Source organism: Streptopelia decaocto (assembly GCF_964273445.1).
Source record: "Streptopelia decaocto genome assembly, chromosome: 14".
NCBI classification, from domain to species: Eukaryota; Metazoa; Chordata; class Aves; order Columbiformes; family Columbidae; genus Streptopelia; species Streptopelia decaocto.
In genome coordinates, this window is record NC_138669.1 from 11,259,839 (window position 1) to 11,283,053 (window position 23,215).

Below are 23,215 nucleotides of genomic sequence, written 5' to 3' on the forward strand. Positions count from 1 at the left end.
AACACTCACCTTGGCTCTCACTGTGAAAAATTTGCTAAGTAAGATATAACAGGGAGATATGATTCATTTTTATCCCATGAAGATTGCCTATAGGCAGCAGGCAATATGTTTTTATAAGACATTGCCTTTATTCTGGAGTTTTCCTTGACAAGTTTGTACTGTTTATGAAGGCGGAGGTTAGCATCCGTGGCAGAAATGTAAATTACTTTAGTATTTTCTTAACAATTTTTTGGCTTGAATTTATGTGAGAAACTAGATGTGAGGATTTATGAAGGACACCTGTGACAGGTCTACTCTGCAAAAACTGAAGAGGGGAAACAATAAAAATCAATAAACAGCATTAAAGTAAATAAATTAAAAAAAAAAACAAACTAAAGTATCCCAGAATTCCTCTGGTTCATCTCTAAGTAAGTTTGCACCAGCATCTTCCAGTGCCCTGGAAGATGTGCATTAATCTGTGCATTAATCAAATGAGACCTGACCTGGAGATGTGTTTGCAGTTTCAGCTGAGAATGTGAGTGTGCAAAGCTTCTTAAAGCAGCTCATTCCTTAAACATAACTTCTGAATGTGCAAAGGCAAATTATCCTTGAGTCCTTAATTTTACTGATGGGTGATTTTTGACATAAGACATGATCTTTGAGAGGAGGTCATTCTTTAAACAGTCAATGACCACGTCATATTTTTGTGAGAATCTCAATCTACAGATAAAGGAGATAAAGGAAATAAAGGAAATAAATAAAATCCTGCCTTGTGTGCTAGTTACCTCTAAAATTTCTACTTCAGAGTAACTCATTATTTGTGGTAACGTTAGACCCAGAGGTGTTCTCAAATGTGAAACACTGGAGCCAGACAATAGTTGTTTGGAAGAGAGAAATGTGTGCTCTACACCAAGACTGCAAAGCAGCAGCTGCACTTTTAATTAAAACTTACATCCTATATATATCTCTGTGTGTTTGAGTGTTTCTTTGTTTTTAATGAAATTTTTAGATAAAGAGGGCTTTTTTTAATTATACTTCTGCCTCCTGGTGCACTCCTTCCTTATTCACTTTTGCTATCATGACTTTTTTCAATTTGCGTTAACAGATTAGGCCATATCAGAGCTTCTGAGTATATTAAAGGTGACGGCAGCAAAACACAGCTCTGTTTCTTGATCTATTCAGTAACAGTTTCTTTAGTCAACCTTCTTTATCCCCCTCCTCATACACACTTTAATTACTCTGACATATATGGATCTTAAGCATATTTGACAAAAAGTAATGAATGAAGTCTCACCACTCATCAAGCAAATGCCTCAACATTGGTATAAGTTAACATTATTATCACTCTGTGGATCTGCGGGTTAAAACTAGGGATTTTTGACTTGGTGAATTTGACTGGAATAGTGACTCCTGAAGAGCTACTGTTCCACACAGGGCAGTTTGCATTTTGTAAGTGTTGAACTACACTCAAGTCCAGCAGAAGTCAGGGAAGGATTTTTGGCTGCTAGGAATGAAAACCTTAGATGCTTGTGAATGAGCAAATATGAGGAACAAGGAAGCTAAAAGAAAATTGTAATGAGATCTGGAGATAAAGAAGAAGGAAGCCAAAAGCTCTAAAATAAAAGTAAATGATTAACAAGAAGAGTGAATGGTTTGATTCAAGGAGAAGTTACAAAATTAAGAAGCAAGTCACACAAGGATTGAAAAAGATGGCATTAAACACAATGCACCCATCATGGCCCAGGTCTTCAGCAACATGGTTTTGTGTTCAGTATTTGGATGAAATATGAAAGAGAATTCCCTGCCATTAGCTTGATAACACAATATACAGAGATAGGAATTTGCCTGCTTGACAATTAATAAATAAATACAGGGAAATAACCGTTCTATGCTAAAATGCTGGCAGTTAATTTTCCTGCCATTGCTTTGCTTGCTTCTCCTTGCTTACACAGAAGACTCCTTTAGTTTTCTTTTTGCAGGCTACAGCACAGCACAAATTTTCCTCCATATGTAAAACAATTTTGGTAACGTTGGCCCTTAAAAAGCAAGAAAATTTGGTTTAAATTTGGTTCCAAGGAATCAGCCAGGAAAAGGGATAATTGAATGAAGGAGGTTTGCTTTCGAGTTCCCAGTCGTTCTTTCAAATTTTGTCTCATAAGCTGCTTTTCTGTCAAGCCTCTATTTTACAAACTGCTTGCTACAGTTTTAATCTTCATGCAAAATAACTGCTGAGCATAAAGTGTGTTTACATCAATCATACTAGAAAAGTAAACAAAATAGAAGCAGTAGAATTATGAATGAAGAGTTGATTAGGAAGTGACAGCAAAGATTTGTGATAATGAAGGGATGAATAGTGCTTGTTTGGAAATGTGCCAGTTACTCGCAATTAATTTTGCCAGCTAGTCAGCAGGATACCTGCTGGCTTGCAAACAGAACGGGCATTTTCTACCCAGGTTGGTATGCATCTGCAAACTCTTGGGTACTAACATGTTTGCAATGTTTTATGGCTTTGGACTGGCATAACAAGAGCACAGTAGATCTAACAGCCTTGACAGCATTTGATGTTACATCTAGATGCTCTAATTGTAGACTCTTGTTTCCAGTCCTTAGAGCTCTGGCTTGCAAAAGAACTGCTCCTACCTGCCTGCTGATGGGCACATCCAGAGCCACCTCTTCATAGGGCAGACAAAGCAAGACCTTAGTTCACAAACTAGTTGGAGGGTGTTCACCCAGCTAAACAGCTAAGAGGCCATCCTAGACGGATCAATGCTATTTGCTAGAGAAGGGGGAGATGTGGGTCCCAGATCCCGCTCCATAAAATGCCGAGTCAGGAGCAAGAAGCCACTTTTCTTTCCCTTGAGCATATTTTCATAAAGAAGCAGTTTTCTATGGTGAATTCATTAGTTCTTCTTTATAGAGATGGGTTAACTGAAATGGATAAACACACACAATGTCAGATGTAGTGTGTTTTCTGAAATCATACAGCAAACAAATGGCTGACTCTGACATCATGGCCCTGGTGTAATGACAGTCTCTCTCTTACCCAAATCACAAGTCTATCTTGCAGTCTGCTTAAATAAAAACAAATAACCCTAGACCAAACTTCTAGAAAAATAACTCTCACAATATATCCACAGGGTCAATGAAACAATTCCCTCATGCTCCTTAAACTGTACAAAATGCACATTTTTATCTACTAGCAGAAGTATTTAACTATTCCCAAACGCTGGCTGATGACTAATCAATCCCCATCCAGTCAAGCTATTGAATTCAGGAATAACCAGCATCTCACACACTTTGTAATAGCTACTGTATGCAAGAATTTCAAAATAATGTGCAAGTCTGAACAGCTCAAATATTTCCCTCTATTACAGACAAATTACTTCAACAGATTACAGAGAAAGTTTCAAGGTAGGACTGTGGAAATGCAAAGTTTTCGCTGGTTATATGATAAGGAGCATGAAGAAAAAACCAAGAGGTGAGAATGTGAAGGGAAAGTAATAAAAGGAAACCAAACGATTCATTTAATTAAAGGGTTGGTTAAACTTAAAGACTTGTTATACCTCATATTTTTCATTAACAAACATTTCTATTTAGTGGTGGTTTTTTTGTTTGTTTTTTGTTTGTTAATTTAAGCTCTTCCAGATGTGGTGTGCAATTCACTGTGTGCGGTTTGTGTGCCCAGCCCTGCTCCTTTTGAAATCCACAGGAATCTCTGCATTGATTAACAAAGTCAGTCACTATGTAGGCAAAAAACTCCTTTGATGAATTCTCACTTCAGCCACATTTTTGTGAATCCTAAATGATCTTATGTTAAAAGATGCTTGCGTCACAAAATTTTAGGAATACCGTTAGTTTTTTGCTCTGTGATATTACTCAGATGTAAAAAAAAATAAGACCTACAAGCTGACATTATAAATTACCTTCCCTGTTATTTGTCCAGGTTCCATGTCATTGTAAACACTGGACATAGTCACATTATTGAGATGCCTCTCAGAGGGCCAGTTAATAAAATCATATCTTCTGGCTTATCAGGACAATATTAGAAATTAATGAAGTTGCATTTACTTGGTACCAAGTAATTAAATAGATCATAATAAAGTGCTAACTATATCCAAAACTTTAAGATTTGGTCTTTTAATATAGAACTGTGTGTGAGAGAGCAAGAGAGAGTCAATATCATTTAATATTTTATGCTTCTGTCATTTAATTTTCAGCCACCCATTGTAACAGGCTAATTTCAGATTTATTCTGTAATTGAGAACTAGAGAAATGAAATATTTTTAAAACATTAGTGGTTACAATGTGTCCTGAAACTGCCCCAGAACTTTGGAGACTTAACTCACCTAAAACTTTAGTCAACTAAAACTGTTAAAAACATGGTTAAAACTGTGCGTGCACAATGATGGTCACAACCATACAAAGTAATTGTTGGGTATAAAATGAATCTCTCCTCAGAGGCACCTCTGCACACAAAATCTGAAACATCAAAGTCCAGTTTACTAAGTGAATCTTCCCCAAAATCCTTGGTCTGTAAAATTTTGCACAAAATCTGCGTATAGTGAAGCTGTCTATCTTTTACAATTTTCTGACAGGTACAGCCCAAAGACATACTCTTTCTTGGTCCTCAAAGCTCAAAATGGAGCAAGAGAAAATCTGGTTCCTGGGGTGCTCTAATTCCAGAGTCACGCCTGGCCTTCGCTGGGCAGAAACCGGAAATTCAAACTGCTCAACGTGTTCCTGCCCCAACTGTTGCACCTGGTCCTGATTTAATGTCTGACAGAGATCATTTACTCCTCACAGTCGAACACCACTGTTTAACGTACGTGAGCTACACAGCATCCAAGTAAATATATGGCTAATTGCAGCCACGGAGAAATTCCAATCCTCACAGTTCTGTGTTGATTTCAATGAGGATCAGTCCTGCTCAGAGTCCTGCTCCAAAGCCCTAGATCAAGTATTTGGGAATAAAATGACTATCATTCACCACTTGTTAAAATAAATGCATCAGTAAAGATTCATCAGCAAGCAAAATTTCTCAGGTTATATGTGCAAAAATGCACATGTACCAGAAGATATATGTTGTATATTAAAAGTGTTAAATAGCACACCATTTTATTGATAAAAACACTTAAATTCTCTCTCTGTCTCTCTCTGTATGTCTCTTGGGAGCTTTAAACTCAAATGACTCTGATAAAATATGAACGCTTCCATTGATTTATTGTTGATAGCAAATAAATAAATTTAGGGGAGAAAATGTACTTTGAGACATTATTGTCACTGAGGGACCAACAATATACTCAGTTTCCATATAACTGTACAGAAATCTGTTGAAAATCTCTTTTGCATATTCATGGTCATTCTAGTGGGCAATATCTATAACCAAAATCTTTCATTCCCTTACTATCCTGTCTAGTTTACAGGAAAAAAGTCATCATGAGTATTTAGCTAAAAGGTTAATATTAAAGGTATTCTTCCTGGAGTGAAGCAAAAGGGATACTTGTACAAATGATTGAATAGGTGTAGAAAAAATAGCAACAGATTCAAGATCATTGGTTTAGAGATTCTCTACAACACTAATCTTTTTATATTTAATATACAGATGCCTGTTGTGCCTATTTTTTATGGCCACTTTGCTGCTTTTTCTCTTAACTGTTGTTATTTCGGTTGGTCCCTTTGTGCCCCCATGGGCATAGTGTGGAGTAGAGATGCTGCACAGTCCTATGGTGCACTGATGTACTGAGCCAGGTGGGCAGACCCAATGCAGGATGAAGGAAAGCAGAGTCCTCTCGAGCACCTGAGGAAATTGTCTCTGGCCTGATTTTCTGAAATGGATGCCCAAAGCAATCCAAACACTATAATTAGTACAGTAAGAGCATGTGGAATGCTGCCAGCTACATGAGATCTGGACCCAGCAGGCCTCAGGAATTACACTGTTCCAGCAGTCACTAGTTAAGAACAAAACCAAACCAAACCCAAAACTCATCCCAAATCAAGAAGAGACAGAGGAACCTTACTGGGGTAAAAGTATTTAGTGAGAGTTACCCAGTTTTCCTGGGCAACTGTTTTTTTCCTACTGATCCACTGATCACGTATGACAAAATAATTTTAATTACGTGAACCTTTGGATGGCAGATGTTCAACAAGACATTTTGGCAAAGGCTGGGTGAAGATGACCAGTCCCTGCTGGTTACTCAGTACTTAGCTTGTGCCTGAGACCAATAACCAATCCAGAACGGAAGTTTTCCTTTGCCTAGGTCTGTTGAGGAATCTAATCAGAGCAAGGTGTAGTCAGAGCATATTCACCACACACTATTAAAGCCAGGATCCTGCAAAATCAACTGGCTGTAGAGCACTTCCTTGCTTTTTGAATAGGAGCACTGATTTCTTGGTACAACATCAGAGAAGAGCAACAGCCTAAGTCAGGTTGGTTTCAAGTTGTCTTTGGTTTTCTCTGGCTTTGACACTTTTAAAAATGACATTTAGTATTTATGTGAATTTGAAAGGATCAAAATATCTTTGAACCTTTGGCCTTTGATGACTATATGCCCCCACTTACCTATCTGTATATTGATAAAGACTATCTTTACCTTTGAGATCTATAGATCAAAGAAACATTTTGAAATGATCCCTAAGAAAAGAGTTCCCTACTAACTCTAAAGTTAAAGCCCAGATAAACTTCACATTAAATGTGATATTTTTATGATTTATGCAATGCTGGTTTCTTTAAGGATTTCCTGTAATTGACCTACATGTGTTATATGTAAGTCCTCTACCTCCAAATGACCAGTACAATCCAAGGATGTCATAATTCCATACTGCAGATGTGCTCTGCTGCATCATGTCCTGTAAGATGTATCAGATTAATATAATTCGTGTTATTCACAGGCAAGACCTGCACGTGTGGGATAAGCCAAGGCAGACTGACAACCTCACAACTGGAGATATTCACTCAGGAGCTGGAATTTTTTTGTAATTCTAATGTTAATAAAGAAGGAACCAAGCATAATCTGAGCACATTTACTTGTTAAGGGTATTTCTGGCAGAGTATTTGCCTTGATGACAAAAAACCCAATACACTACCATGAACTTTCGTTTTCCTTTTTCTTCTGTTGTTTTGTTTATTGCCAGAGCATTTAAAAATATTTTTATTGCAGATTCTGTGCTCAATTTTGGGCTTAAAGTAAATATTATGCTCTACACTGCTACTAAAATAAACTTTGTAGTATAGAAACTACTGGCATTAGGCTATGACTTATATTTCATATTTCATGAATGTTATGAAGTCTTACTTAACAGAAAATCATGGTTTTGCAGCCTAAAGCTTATTATTTAAAACCAACATTTTTTCTTTGGTAAATCAAGCTCAGCACTACATGGTAATAAAAGTTTACTTCCAGTACATCCATAATTCCCTACAGTTGCTGTGTTTTCCAAGTGCTGAATAACAACATGCTATTGAAAAGCCACCCAGCTTTGCCAAACAAGGGAAATTGCCTCAAAAAGCACTCTTCCTTTCTAGCTCCACAGCCTGTAAATACAAAACATTGTAGAGATTTATAAGTGAAAAAGAAAAAATAAAGATCACTCTAACACTTTTTGCAACTGAAGGCTTGTTTATAAAAATGTGGTATTTGCCTTAGATTATCATTTACTGTAAGCAGAATTATTTCACAGCTCTGTCAAGCAGATTCACTGCTGCACGTTTTGCCACGAGCCATTTAAATAAGACTAACCTGGTCTAGACACTTAGGCTGTGATTTGGCTCATTGAATTGCAGCCCTGGACAAACAAAATAATGCCATCTGTAGGGAAAGTCAGGCAGCCTGGCTCCCTTTGGAGCTGGAAGACGGAAACACAAACCCCTTGGGAGCAATTCCTCAGCCTTGGTGCGGGGCTGATGTGGGTGGAGAGCCCTGTGTTCCCTCCTGCCTTGGGAAGGAGCCACACGATGCGCTGAGCTCCAGAGCTGCCCACCCAGCGCAGCCCAAAACCCCCTTGTGTGCCCTGCACCGGCACCGCTTTGTTCCTCCGTCCCCTCCGGCACCTCAAGGGACCTCACAGAACTGCCATTATAATAAGTCACTGACAAAGAGCAATAGCAATTCACTTCATTAAATGATCAACAAGAACTACAGGCAAGGACTTATGATTTCCAGAATCCCTTGCACTGGTGAGCTGAAGCAAATCACTTACAATAAAATCCTTGGACGGAAATTTAGACCGGTTTGCAGTGCAGTTACTGCAGTGAGGTGGTTGATGACCTTGGATGAGGTGCCAGTTCAGAAAAATAGTAAGTGGAACAATAAACTTAATGGTTCTTTTGAAAAATGCAGTGTGGCTCAGACTGTAATCTGGTTTGTTTAACAGTGAAAAACATTTTCCCTTATAAGCTTCCTATACTTTTCCCCTTACGTGGACTTAGCTCAATTGGAGACTTCGCACTCTCTGCTGCTGAAATAAAATGACTTAATGTGTAACTTTAAACTGGGTCCTTAATCTTCCATCATTCACCTCCTGTATTATGCCTTAGCTTAGAGTTAATGGAATATTTAACTGCCTTAAGAGGAACAATAAATTGAAGTCAATGCTCCCCTTCAAGTTTTTATCCATAATTTCACCCAAATAAAAGAAAAATTGTTGACTGGTAAACATTGTAATGTTTTCTTAATAGCATTTTATTTGTGAGTATACAGTGAAATTTCATTTCAAAATGTGCTAGTGAAAAAAGAATGGCTTATAAATCACTCAGCTTTAAATGCTACACAAAGAATTATACACAGAAGGGTATTTTTTTTATTATCCTGGGACACCACATGGCTTTTAGTGCTATCTGCAGCGTTCTAAAAACAAAAGCTTTCCTCGCTTGATTCTGAATGATTTATTGTATAAAGGAAAGCATATCTTTGATGGCAGGTCTCCTCAAAACAGTTACTAACAACAATGAAATCCAAAATTCCCTTCCCACTGCTCACACATTTCTCTCCCCTTCCTGATCGAAGCTTCAGACAATTTCTGAAGTCCATTGTGTAATAACACAACAAGTAGAAAACAGACTCCAACAATTTTCTGCAGAAATTTCAGATTTATGGACTGTTGCTTCAATGCCAACTCTACCTGTCCTTTCACAGGGAAGTCAATGGAATTTGCTTCGGTGAGGAACAGTGAGACCCTCAGCCCCACCAAAATATGCACAGAAACAGCACTACCAACGTATTGTTTGGTGGAGATGCAGGATGAGATCCCTACAAAAAGCATCTAATTCCCCTCCATAATTGCACACAACGAACCTCTTTAACACTGGAGCTGCCTTGGGGACCCACCCAGGCTGCAGCTGTCCTGCCACTAACCATCGAACAAAACCCAACAGCGGAATGTTTCCATACCATTACACATGCCAAAATCATGCTCATGTAACTTTTATGCTTTTGGTCTACCCTGCCTGACCTGCCATCATGCCACAGCTTTCAGAAAAACGAAGCCAATGAAATCCAATACATCTTCCAAAATGCTGATGTAAATACACAAACAGCCCACAGGCTAGTTTTGCAAGGTGCTGAGGAAACAGCAGTCTGCCACAGAGACACACTGCCTGCCATCTGCCCCCCTGCTAAACACTCCTTTGCAGACTGACTTATTATGATCTGTGTATTGGGTTACTCATAACCAACAGAGACTCTTACATTTTATATTTCACCTACAGGAATAAATGACCCTCTTTGTTAAATTGACTCTTTCCAGTTGGGGTAAATCACCCTGATAGCTTGTGGGCAGTTGCCTGGGAACCTTGATTTGGCTGGAAACATTTAAGAGTACACCTGATCTAAAGGGACAGCTGAGCAGCAATAATAGAGTGCTGCCACAGGGCTGAGGACTAGGGCTTGTTCTCCTGCACCAGCCCAGCATCACCATTTCCATCTGGCTCAGAATAACGTGCCAGGCAGCTGCCTATGGCTCACAGGGTCAGCAGAGCTTGTCCCTGACTGTCTGCAGGAGCTTTTTCATGGGGCAACATAAAACGTGCCAGTTGCTTTAGGACAGAAAGCAGTGTATAACCTAATGACCAGTGGGACATCATGCCCAGTTGGTTTGTAACTGACCTCTGAGGGCAGGTATTTAGCCTGTGCCCTGCCTGCAGCTCTCTGCCCATTTGCTCATTAGATTTTTTGCTGTGTAAGACTCTTCCTTGCCTAGATACGTGCAGGCAGCAGCTCCCTGTTATGTGTGCTTTGACTTTGCCCAGACGGCCTTCACAAATCTTTTCCTCATTCTTCCAGCAAATACAATTTCTGGTGGTGCTTAGATATGGCACAGCGTGGGTCCCGCATCTCGCAAGGACAGAATTCCTACAGAGAGCCAGGGCAGTTGCACCATTATGCAGGCTTCACATAAATCACAATTACTGGTATTTACCCTCTAAGGAGGGAATCTGGCAATATTAGGAGTGGGCCCAATGCCTCTGAAACAGATGGCCTTGAAGAAGTTGTCCAGGAAACCATGTATTTGTATCAAGTGCTTTTGAGAGGATAAACACAAGCCAGAAATCTCAAGTACCTCTCCATCCTTTGCTCGCTCATCCATCCCATGGGATAGCTCCCCTTCCAGTCCTACTTGAGAACAAATTTACATTCAAAATTACATTAACAACAACTGGCTGGAAACTTCAGGTTTTCTGTTAGCTTCAAGCAATAGGAAGCAACATTACAAGTGTGCGTTGGGGTTTTTTTTGTTTGTTTTTTAAATCGAAACCTCTGATAGATTCCTTTACTGCATCAAACAGACATGATTAGTTCTTAGAATAAAGTGCTGCAGATGGTAATGCAAAAAGCAGTGCAACCTCAGTTTGTGCCAGGCACGGGGTTGCTGTGCTGCGGTGGCATATGCTGCTGCTCATGGTGAGGCTGGAACCTGGAGCCTGTGGCCGCGGGGCTGCAGTTCACATCTGCCAACTGCTGTGCCAGACCCTGCAATCAGACCTGGCAATGCCAGAGTAATTTGTGCCAACACATGCAAAGATAACAGAAACCCTCGTCGCTTCTGCTGGCAACCTTTCTAATCGCAGGTGTCTAGAAAAGGATGGAGCAGAGTGGGAGATTGTCAGGATTCCATAAAAAAGGTCAAGACAGATCACTAGAAATTGCTTTCCTTTGTCTCTGGTTTCTGTACATGAAAATGCTTCACCTTTTAACACTGAACTCTCCATTATGAAGGAGTCTGTGGCCTCTTTAAGGGGCCACCACAGAAGGATTTCCAGGGTAGGTATAGCTATTGTACTTTTTTAGATGTGGAAAACCATGAAGACAAACTACAGGGATGCAACCAGATTTCACTGTGTGTTGCACTCCTACGTGAACAACCGAAGTTACACACCTACTACAAAGAGCAATAGTTAGAGATTGTCCTGGTTTTGTTAAAAAACAAGACCAGTCGTCTTTTAGTGATCAAAACAAGCTCATCAGCTTGCACAGTGTGGTGGCACATGGTCTGAAAATCTGCCTTTGTCCACATCTCCTATTTAAAGAGTCAGAGAGAGGTACTAAGCCACATAACTATACGATTTCATGCTTTGCAAGTGTGAGCCAACATAGTGTCTTCATGGAAAGGAAAGAGCAGAGCCCTTCTGTAAGGTAACATGCCTGCCACAGCTCCTGCAGGACACTTGCTGGCAGAGGTGGGAGCACCCAGCAAATACCATGAAGCACACATGGTGCCTCCCACGTGTGGGGCTCAGATCTCTTCCCATCAGGATATTCTGGTACCCCAGAGAACCAGCATTTGTCCCTTGAGAGTGTCTGCTCCAGGTCTTTGCTGCTATTGTACAGTAGACTTTAAGCTAAGTTATGTGGAAACCCAATTAGGAAAATATCATCATTTTATTAAATTATACTAATTATTAAGGGAGCATAAGTTACACAGTCAGCCTACATAATCTTCCTAGGGAAAAAAACAACATAACCCTAACTTGATATTCAAAGTAGAGAGAAAATTAATCTACATAATGTGAAATTATTTAACGTCCAGATCACAATAAGACTCTGCAGGTAGTGAAAATTATTCAGGCATCAGGTATTAGCAAGCTAGCTTTAAAATGGTTTATATTAATCCTTGAAAAGCAGTGATTCTACCTGAATTGATATTTTCTCTTCACAACTACTGTTCATACAAAGTTAAAAAAAGGAAAACTAAGAAAGAACAAAGGCTTAGATCTTTTTTACAGCATTGCAAGGATCTGAATAGAAATATAGTCCCTTTCACCAGCTCTTAAAAGTGTTTTGGATTAGAAAATTATCTAATGTCCTCCTCTTCTTCCTCTAGATTTTGAAGGTTGTAAATGTTTGAGTTGGCAACAAAAATCCAAGAGCCATAATGGATTTTGGAAAGTTCTGTTCTAAGCTTAAGGATAGTAATGAAAAAGTGCTATTAAAAGGGTCAAATACTTTGTGATAGTTCAGCTCATTGGAGACTGACTAGTTAATAGAAACCTTATTCAGTTTCTGCATATTACACTGTTCCTTGGAAAATTTTATTTTTAACTTCTCTTGCTCCTGTGACATTTTGAGAATAGGGATTTGCCTTTCCTCCAGAGTTTAATGAGAGAGAGAATGGTAACAGTAGATGAGGATATGTGACATGGGACAGATAAGTAAGGAAAGTATTTATATACTGCTCAATATACACAGCAGTGAAGGGTCAAATGGGACGTTGCCATGAAGTACCAGCGTACCCAGCATGTACACAGTGCTTTTCAGAAGAAGGTGGCACAGACCGTGAAGCCTCATGTGTCTGTTGCCATTCTGAGCACTAAGAGCAATCACACAACCCTGACAGCATTTTGGTCGGCGTGGCACGTTGTAATGACAGCATTACTTCATGGATAAAAAGAGCTCTAAACTCAAGGACAACAGAAACTTAATTTTTCCTATTGATTTCTTGCCTTTTGTGCTCCTGAAGTGGCTTCTTTTCATTTCAGCCCAGGGAGACCCCAGCTACGCTTCACTTCCATCACGACACAGCTAGGAAAGAACAACTCATTTCAGCCAAATCCTGCTCCTCCTGGAGGCCTTTGACACTCAACCCTGGCAGTGCCTGTTCGATGGATAAATCGCCATTATGCCAGTACTTACTGCTCAGGAAACAAATGTTTGTAGTAGGTTTTACATGCCAAACTGCTGATTCTAATCTTTTATTATCATAATTTAGTGATTGTAAAGGTAATAGGCCTGTTAGTCATAAGCATGCTGCAGATGCATTTTGGTTTTTAGAAATTCCAGCCTTATGTGTATATTTTATTTTGCCATTTTCATTTTTAGCTCACCTGGTACAGAACAACCACATGTTGAATTTGGAACTAAGTATCAGACTTCTATCAGTCAAAATAAACCAGAATGCATTTCTCTAGCTCTGAGCCCACTGCCAGTTGTTCTGTATGTAGAATACAGTTATTGTAAAAATCTATAAAAGCACTTATAAAAGAAAACATTGAGCCTTTCTAAACAAGCACCAATACCCAGTAAGAGCCTGGATTCTGACCTTTCCAAGATACACTACCAATGAGATACCTTATAAACCAGCAAAGCACCTGTATCCATTAAGATTAATGTAGTTTTGTTTAGACCATATACTGTTCTTCCAGTGTCAGTCAGATGTGATGCCATGGCAGCAGCTTAGGAACTGGCTTAACTTTTAAAGATATAAATGGCCTCTCTGAAACCAGGGAGAGCTAAGTATGCACTGAAATAAGACACGTTCTTAAGTGGTTTGCTCAGTTAGGGTTATAGCTGTGGAAGTTGGACTATGAATTAAGGCTTCAGTTGTTGCCAGCAGGGCTGTACAGGAGATCCAGCCCAGAGATGTATAACAGACACAAGTGAGAAAAGAAGGGGGTGTTCAGGGCTGCACCCTCATTCTGAAGGTAGACAGAGAAGGAACAGGGCACAATGTTAGAGGTTAACCTGGAAGTAGCATTTAAGTGACTAATGTCAGATGCACAACTCGGTTTAGGTCCCCAGATTGCCCACCTGTAGACACCATGGGACAGGTAGAAGTTGCCTCACCCCCAGTCACCGCAGGATCTGCGTGTGGCCGGAACCCCTGTTTATCCTGCCTGCTGGCATCAAATTAGCAGGCACTTTCAAAGCAATGTAGCAGAGTGGTTTCTGGACAAAACAAAGCCATCTGGAGAGCAGAGAGAAAGACAAATATATTGCTCTTATATCAAACAGATGATGTTTTGAGGACCCTGTTACTGTCCCAGTGCCACTATGGCCCCGGTCTGCCTGTGGCCAAGGGACAGCGTGCAGAGGTGGCCGGGAAAGTGGTCACTTCAGTAATTGTGCTCTGTTACAATCACTTCATTGCAACATCCCTGACACCTGAAGAGCTGCAATTTGATCGGTTCCTGCACTGATATTAACAGACCTACAGCCCAAGACAGAAACCACGTTTGAGAGAAGGAAAATGTCCAGAGGCTTTTGCTTTAAGGGTTATAATAGTTTTATTTCTCCTGCACAGATTATAGAGCAATTTCAGTGTCTCAGGTTTATATGGTGAATAGAAAATTCAGTTTCAAGTGACTGGGTTTAGATTTCTAAGTAGCTGTTAAAATAGAGCCCAAATTTAATGGAACATTGCTGTCATCTGAGGGCTCTTTGGTGTTCTTCATGAAAGGAGCTCAGTTCAAAAAGGAATGAGTACTGGCAACCTAAAATATCTTAGCACATTTGACAACCTCATTGAAAACCTCAGCAGAGAGACCTGTTCTTGATTTTACAGGTGACAATTGAGGCAGAAAATGTGGGGTTGGGAGGATGCTTCTTCCACTAATGTTCCCAACTTTCTTTGAAGAAGTCTTTGCCCAACAGTTTTGCTCATACCCCATATTGGCAAAGCATACGCGGATGTGTTGAACATTAATGATGTGAGTTTTCCTGATTAATTCTTTACCAGTTCCCCACAGGACCCTCTGCCATGTAAACCTTTGAAGATCGGGGCTTGGATTCACACAGAATGTGGCACATGAGTGAAAAAGGATATGATGGTTTCTTGTATTTGTGTCCATTTCAGCGACACTTTATAGTGCTTTATTAAAGTGCTCATTAGCACAGCCTTGTCTGCCTTGTCTGCCATCTGCTGAGATAAAGAAAACAAACATTCGCATTTATCATGAAAAAGGTAAATATAGGACTGCCCTCTAGGTTCTTCGTAGAAAAACCCAGAGTATTGCACTACTGTTGCCCCTTGTTATTTTATGCAAAGATTAAGCCCTTCATGTCAGAAATGGTGTGTGAGGTATGAGGAATTAATCAAGAGAAGCTGCTGGAGACAGTACAATACACACAGTACTTAAATGGTACCAAGTTCCAGAGTCTCACAGCATAAATGGAAATGTCTCATTGAAAAGACTGTATATCAAATCCTTTTTATCAATCACCTCCTCTTCCACTGTTCTCTTTTTTCCTCATTGTTGTTTTGGTTTGCTATCTGCTTCCAAAAAGCTCAAATTCTCTAGCAGGGAAAGCACAAAATCAAATTTCAAAGTTAATACCTGATTCTCACCTTTGTGTATATTTTATTTTGCCATTTTCATTTTTAGCTGCAGTGTAATTTTTTTGCCTCTCCCTTGAGAAATTTTGCTTGGAAACAGACCTGAAACTTCACAGCTTTTATTCCCTTTTCTCTGGCTGTCCTAATCCTTATAATACATAATTTTGAATTCTTTGTGGTTATTGAACTGCCTTTCCGGCTGAGAAATAGACAGCAATACTGATATCGAACAAAAGTAAGAAAGGTATTAAAATGGTTATCACCCAAAAACTTGCCAAAACAAATCTCTGTGTGGTTAACAGAGCAAATTTTTATGGTGGAACTTCTTCACTTTTGTCTGACCCCTACCTACAAACTATTCATAACAAATAAAACTGCAGGATCAGGATAAATGATATCTTTCTGCTTCTGATGTACATAAATATGATCATGTAAAATTACTCCTTCATTTATGGAAATTGCCTTTCAGTCTTATAAGAGATATGTGTCCATTGTACCTCTTTCTTGATCAGATATTATTATTTGAATTGTCATCTCTCTGATTCACAGTATGCACCCTTATAATTTTTCCATCTATATCTCTTAGTAATATCTCCAGAGAGAACTAATTATGCATGCAAAGATGACTCAGAATAAAACTGCTGCTAACAAACACCCAAAATCCTAGTTCTAAGTGAGTTTTTCTTTCCCTTCCTGTACTGTTGTGATCATTTTGTTCATTTCAAACCTCTACATTTTAATACCTTTACCTCCAGTTCCTGCCTTCCCAGTATCTTTCTAAAGGAATGATACTAATAACAAAGGAAGTTCTGATCATTTCTTTCTTTTTGGCTAAACCGAGTGAGAGAAGCATAGGATTTCAAAACCTGTCTGGTAAAGATACCTTTGCCTTCCTTCCTCAGCCCTGACAAGGAATCAAGTTAAGGAATGTGTAATAGAGGGACTAGAAAGACAAAATTAGAAAGCTAGGATCAGGTTTTTTTTAGATTTTAAAAGGTAGAAACCTTCATCATTATTAAAAAAAAAAAAAAAAATAAAAGGCGTCACCATAATCACAGAACCTTAGCATGATTTTAGATCTGGTCAAGAGATTGCTCAGAGATCACATATTAGCGTGAAACACAGAATACTATTATTATCAAGCTACAGAGGGAGAAATTCATGTTGCTTGGATTATCAGTCTTTCAGTCTCCTGAACGGTGCACAATAATTTATGGAATGGGAGACGATTGCACAGTGTCTTTCTTACACAAAACTTCTAGCACTGAGCCATAAGCTTAAGCGCAAAACTTTAGTGAGCGGTTGCCAAAACATATAAGGTAGGACCACCCTTTGCCCCTGCTCTCTGCCTGAACAGAGACCCAGGGTCCTGCACTCTTGTCCTTGCACTGGATATTCAGAGAATGATGCTGCACCAGGCTGCTCACTTTACAGACCCTTTCTTTTTTTAATTTTTTTTTCTCTATATGTAGGACCACGGATCAGAAAGATTGTCATAATTAGAGGTGCTGAGTTAATTCTTCGGTTTATGGAGTTCATTAGTATAGTTCATGTTTATTTAATAGTTTATGGTCATTTCAAGTTACTTAATTAGACAGGAGTACCCCATGCACTCAACACTTACACGAGTACCCAAATACCTAAGAACTCATTTGCTTAAAACTAAATGCTTAGTCTGGAGCTCTTTGCTGAGTGAATGTGCAGATCTGACTTCCTTGCAATGCCATCCCAGCAGTTTTATCATCAGTTTGGCCTCACATTTCTCTGACATTTCCTGATAGGGTTTTTCACATGGTGCAGTGGTTCCTCAGATGGATGAATCCTGACTGCTGATATTTGCAAATCATATTTAACAGCATTGTGCAACAATCTTTCAAAAATGTGTTCACATTCTCCCTTTCCTAATCAATAGCTAAAGCAATTGGCAGTAAAAGTCAAATAGGAAATTATGAGAGTATAAAAGGTAAAATTGCTCCACAATGCCACTCAAAAGTCTATAAGAGACTGATTTCATTACAAGTTATTTCCCTAGGTTTGAGCTTTTCTCAGTTGCTGATGATTGATGTGGTAAATTTTATTTTCACATTTAACAGATTTTAACCTGTGAAACATTTCTGTATCAAAATGAATCTGGAGATGCTTCTTACAAGGTTTACCTCCCAATAAACTTGTGTAGACTTCTCCCAAGTTGGCAATGAGCCTGTCATTTCAACTTTAGCAGCAGATTCTCAGCAACAGTTAGAACTGCTGTATCCTTGTGACAGCTTCACAGTGCAGTAATTTCACTTTGTCCGTAACCTTGAAGAAGCTGCAATCCAGGTTACTACTGTCACATCGGATTGCAGGGCTTTTCTTTTTTCCCCTATATTAAGTCTATAGATCTACAAGTGAGAATAATTAAACACAAAGTTAAAGTTTGGGAGCACAGTGCAGTACCTGGAATAAGTCAATATTACTCACCTGACATACGCAGCTCTGCATTGCTTCTCACCTGCCAAAGCTGTTGCCCTTAGTACATTAAAACCTCTACAACCAAGTGTGGCAACTATTGAGACAATCTGTACATATACTACGATATCACTTAAAAAACCCCAAAATAACATGCCACTACCATTCCCAACTCCTGACAGAAGATCTTGACTGTGATGAAACCACCATTCAACAAAACCTTTCAACACTGCAAACAAAACTGAAGGTAAGAAATGTTTGGACCAATTGCAAGCTGTTTTTTTTAATCACTTGGCTCTGGAGATTTCCACAGTGAAAGTCAGTGTTTTAACTTAAAAGCTGATATTTTCTCCTATTAAAAAAAAAAAAAAAAAAAAGCCTAATAAAAAAATTTATCTGGAAACTGAATTGCTCTCTAAAAAAGTTTGGATATCAGCAAAAATGGAAATCCTGACCACAGCCATTTCTTCTGGCTGCACATCTCTTCCCACAGAATGACGTGGCTGAAGGACAACAAGAATGTTAGAGATCAGAGGAGAATTCACGGAAGTAGTTGCGAGCTATTCCAGCCTCATCTGCATACAAATCTGCCTAAAATCTGCCTAGAAAGGGATGAGAAGAGCTTCAAACGTGCAGTTTTCTCCAGTTTTGTGTTTTGCCAAACTGGCTACAGATGTGGCTCGTTACTAACAGAGAGGAGCATCTACGTGTTTGCCAGCAACTGCCTGGACCCTCTTTGCAATCCCTTGTGCAAATAACACCGAGTGATTGCAACAGGTGCAAGTATTACCTTGGATATGGCAAAAGTGGAAACTGCAACTAAAGACACAGTGTGGTGAGAACACAGAGAACGTTACACACAACCCTGGCGTCCAAGCCCTTGGAAACACATGAAATTCCCCATGTTTCAAGCAGTAGCTGTTGTTACTCTATCACATAGCTGATAAATGTAACTAACTTACATCTGTCATTGCAAAATTATATTTTGAAAGCCCCAAATTTATAACTCACATTTCCAAATTATCCTTAGCAGCCCATACACCAAATGGAATACTGCCCATGTTCACCTTTGAAAGCTGTATTGCTCATCTCCTGAATATAAAGGAAAAAAACCTGTCTCCATCAAGTTTGCAACATAGCTGAATATGGGGGAAATGGCATTTTAAATCAGATGCATTACAGTTTTCATGGTTAATGCAAATCTTTAAACTTGATTTAGGTAATGCATGTCTGTGTTACTGCGGCAGGCTTTGCTGTAAGATAGAAAGGGCAGTATTTGATTGAGGGCTTGTAGCTTTAAATAAGAACAATTAAACCATATTTGACGTTTGAAAACACACACACTCGTTCTCTGTATTGACTTTTAAAATCTCCCAAGCTGAGACTATTGAACCTGTCAATGGGCTCATGCGATGATTATAGACAGGAACACAATGACTTTATTTTGAAAATATACAGAAAATGCTCTTGTCCTGGTAACTCGATTTTAAGATCAATACCATTCAATTATTTAGTGTTCTGTTCTCACTGACAGTACAATCAGTACTATTGTGTGGAGTGGATGAGGGAGGCTCCAGGAGTATTTGTGAGATCCCACACACTGTGTGACAGACCGGGGTTCGCACTTGTTAGGAAGCTTTAAATACATCTTGAAGAGATCACCCTGACTCAGACTGGGTACTTGGGCTTCCCTTTAACTGGTGCCAGGATGAGATCCCAGCCATTCCCACCAAACATCTCTGAGATGTCACAGGGTGGAGTGAGGGAACCACAGCCTCATCACAGCAAGGGGACAGCGTGGGGTGACATCTCACACAGATGCTGCTTCCAACAGCTTTTTGGTAGCGTCGCCTCAGGTAAATAATATGCTGAGGAAATGGAGAGAAAACCAGGACAAGCAACCAGTAGAGAGATGATCCATGAACAGTTGGACTTGGGAATAAGCTTGGTAGGTTTTTATGGGAAGCAGTAAGAGTTGACCCTTCTCCTCCCACTTACACTGAGATGAAAGCTGTAATGGGAAGGTCTCTGCAAGAGGCTTTTCACAGATGTTTTATGTCCCAGGGATTTTCTGCAGGACAGCGTTATCACTTGTCACTAAATATTTAAGAACATTATGCAAGAAAATACACACTGCTCTTACAACTTAGCACAGCAGCTGCCATCAACATTTCACAGGTAAACTTGGCATAAGCTGGTGTTTGAGGATTACTTGATTTTTAGTTTTTCAATTTTCTTTAGCTTGCTGTTCATCACCAATGAATTAGAACTTGTCACCTGGAACAGAGTCTTAAGGACACAAGGGAGCCAGGGTTACTAATGATTTCATAGTTTTGTACCTCCTTTTCTCCAGGTGTGCAATATTCAGAAGAATATTTTTCAATATGGGAGATGAGAGCTGAGTTTTCACCAGTATTTTGAATAGGATGATTTTCTATATATTAACTACATCTCATATTTGCAGCAGCACAGATCACTGAGTTTGTGTTCAGTGCTGTAAAAAGTAGCACTTAATTTTAAAATGGATTGTTCTTACCACTAAAAAGGCAAGAGTGAGTGTTCATGCTCTGGATTAAGAGCCCCTGGAAAGGAATTTGCTGCACTGTAATTTGAGAACATGGCATACATGGGAATATATCGATATTATGTGCAGTGTGTACATCTGCCTTGTTTGCCTATTCAGCACCAGACTGCTCATGCAGAGCAAAACCCTCTTGGGCTCACGGGGAGTTTTCTTTGGAGCCAAACAATACTTTGTTCCACAGATGCTGTGTTCTGTGGGAACAGGGGACATGGGTCACTCTGCATCACATCAAAAATCCTTCCACTGTTCACGGTGCCTCATGTTTAAAATCCTCCCATTTTATTTAGATATAAGTCAATTTAATGCCTGTTTAGATCAATGTCAAAAACTCCTCAAAAACAGGAGCCAGGACTTCACCCTCTGTGACACTAGTGCTGCTGTGCAGTCTCCTTTTTCCCTACTTTACGTTATGTTTGAACCATCTGGGATTTTCTCCCCTCCTCAAGATAACTGCAAATAGATTTTAAATATACCATAAATCTACAATGAAGGCCTCACAGCATTTTCTGTAAGTGATCAGACTCTGAATTAGTCTAATTCACCCTGGGAATCCATTCCACTGTAAAACTTTCATTGCTGAAAACACCTTTAAGATTATTACTGTTTCTCCATTGATTTTATGGATGACGGAATCCTTGAAATTCTGTGGTTGAGGTCTGGAATGGACTTTTTCTCTCCTTTAGTTATCAGCAGCTACAAATTGTATAATTCACGTCTGAGCAGTGAATAAATATGATTGTGTTGAACAGCAAATTGCAGTTATGAATCAATACGTTATATCCAAGAGTGTTTATGGAGAATGTTACCATACCCTCTGAAATGATGTAATATGGCTGTATTTCCTCCCCATTCTCAGATTTACTGCTGTTTGCTGGCAGTTCGTTACGTGCAATGGTTCTGCTGGAATTTGCTAAGGAAAATTATTAGGACATTCCTTTTTCTGTTGCTATTGTACTAAACTGCTCTTGGTGAAATCCTAGGGCTGACAAATTGAATACGTTTATAGATGTCAGTAATCTCTGTCTAGAGACCACCAATCTCCCTCCTTTTAAACCACAGTACCCACACAATTAATTGATTGGTTAAGGAGGTAAAAAGAAAAATCAGTCTTGCAGTTCACTCAATCTAACTTTTCTGATAAGTACTGCATGCAGACTTAAAATAGAAGGAAGTAATTTTCTAGTAAAAACTTTCCCAGTGCATTCTTCTGTCAGCTACTACAAGAATATCAGTAACTTTATTTAAAAAAAGAACACATTTAAAGCAGTGTAAATCAGTGTCACAGTGTAAATATAGATTGTACAGAGCTACGGAATAAAAATAAATTAAAAAGGGTTTTGTCATACCACTTGATCTTAGCAAACAAGAACATATTTTCTAATTATAATATTACTTCTGAATACTGTTTCGTATTCAATGATAATATAGAAACGCTGCATAACTGAGCAGCAGGAGAGAGAAAAGAGACAGAAAGTATGTCAAAACAGATGATGAAGTCATGAAACCCTGCCCCATTGAAATAATTGTGAATTCTGCAGTTTATTTCAGTAAAACCAGGGCTGCCAGTGCTAATCTACATGTGATCCAGGAAAAAAAGTAAAAACAAAACAACATTCCTACTGTCTTCAGTTGGGCTGAATCCCTTGCCTTTCTAAAGGGAAAGTAATCCAGTTTTGACAGGGCCAAAAAAAATTTGAGAAAAGATTTTGACAAATAACGACAGTAAGTTGAGAAAGGATGATGGATGTGGTGTTTTGTGTCTAATTGTATGCCTAGAGTACAAAACTTTTTTTTCAGGAAAAAAAACCCTATGAGAGCGACTAACTATAAAAATCTATGTGCTCAGAGCATCCCCCAGAAACCTCCATTTTAAGTCATCCAAACCTCTCAAAATAGCTGCCAGGTTAAATTAATTATTAACCCTAAGAATAGAAAGTTCCTTGCCTTTATTACTCAAAAGAACTATTTTGTCTTGTTTAAAGGTATCTCTGTGTTGTGTGGTCACATGGATACCTACTTTACTCTGAAAGCGATTTTCAGTTGCATCTTAAGTTCAAACAGTTTAGGTGAAAAAAGAGCAGGATCAAATATTAGTTTGCTTCTTTTTTAATTCTAGGGTTTTCTTTTGTAATGCTAATACACTAATGGAGTTGACTGCTTCTTGTCACAGAAGTCTCTGCTTCAGGTCAGTAATTAATTATCGTGTCTTCATTGACTTGCAGGACAAAACATGACTCAAAATCACTAGGGTACAACTAGTGCAGTGGCTAGCGTGTGAAATATTGCATAGGAATCTGATTACTTGAAATTGCTACCCAAGGACTAATGCACTCCAGCATGTCAGTGTTAAAGAGTCAAATAGCCAGAATTAGTAAAGGAATTCAATGCTGCAGGACTTGGTGCCTGAGGTCTTTCCAAGCCTAGGCAAAGCTCCCAGGCTTCTTACATGGATGGGAGAACATAATTGCTTCTACAGGCACTTCCAAAGCCCCTGATCAATAGGAAACACTAAACTAAACCCAAGTCTCTAGATAGGTTAATTAGTTGTATAGATTTATAACCCAAGTCCGTCCAGAAGTAAAAGTCAAAGATACAGTGATGGGGTTCTAAGCTTGTCCTCGAAGAACAACTCATGTCTGAACCAGATTCTGCAGGGGGCAG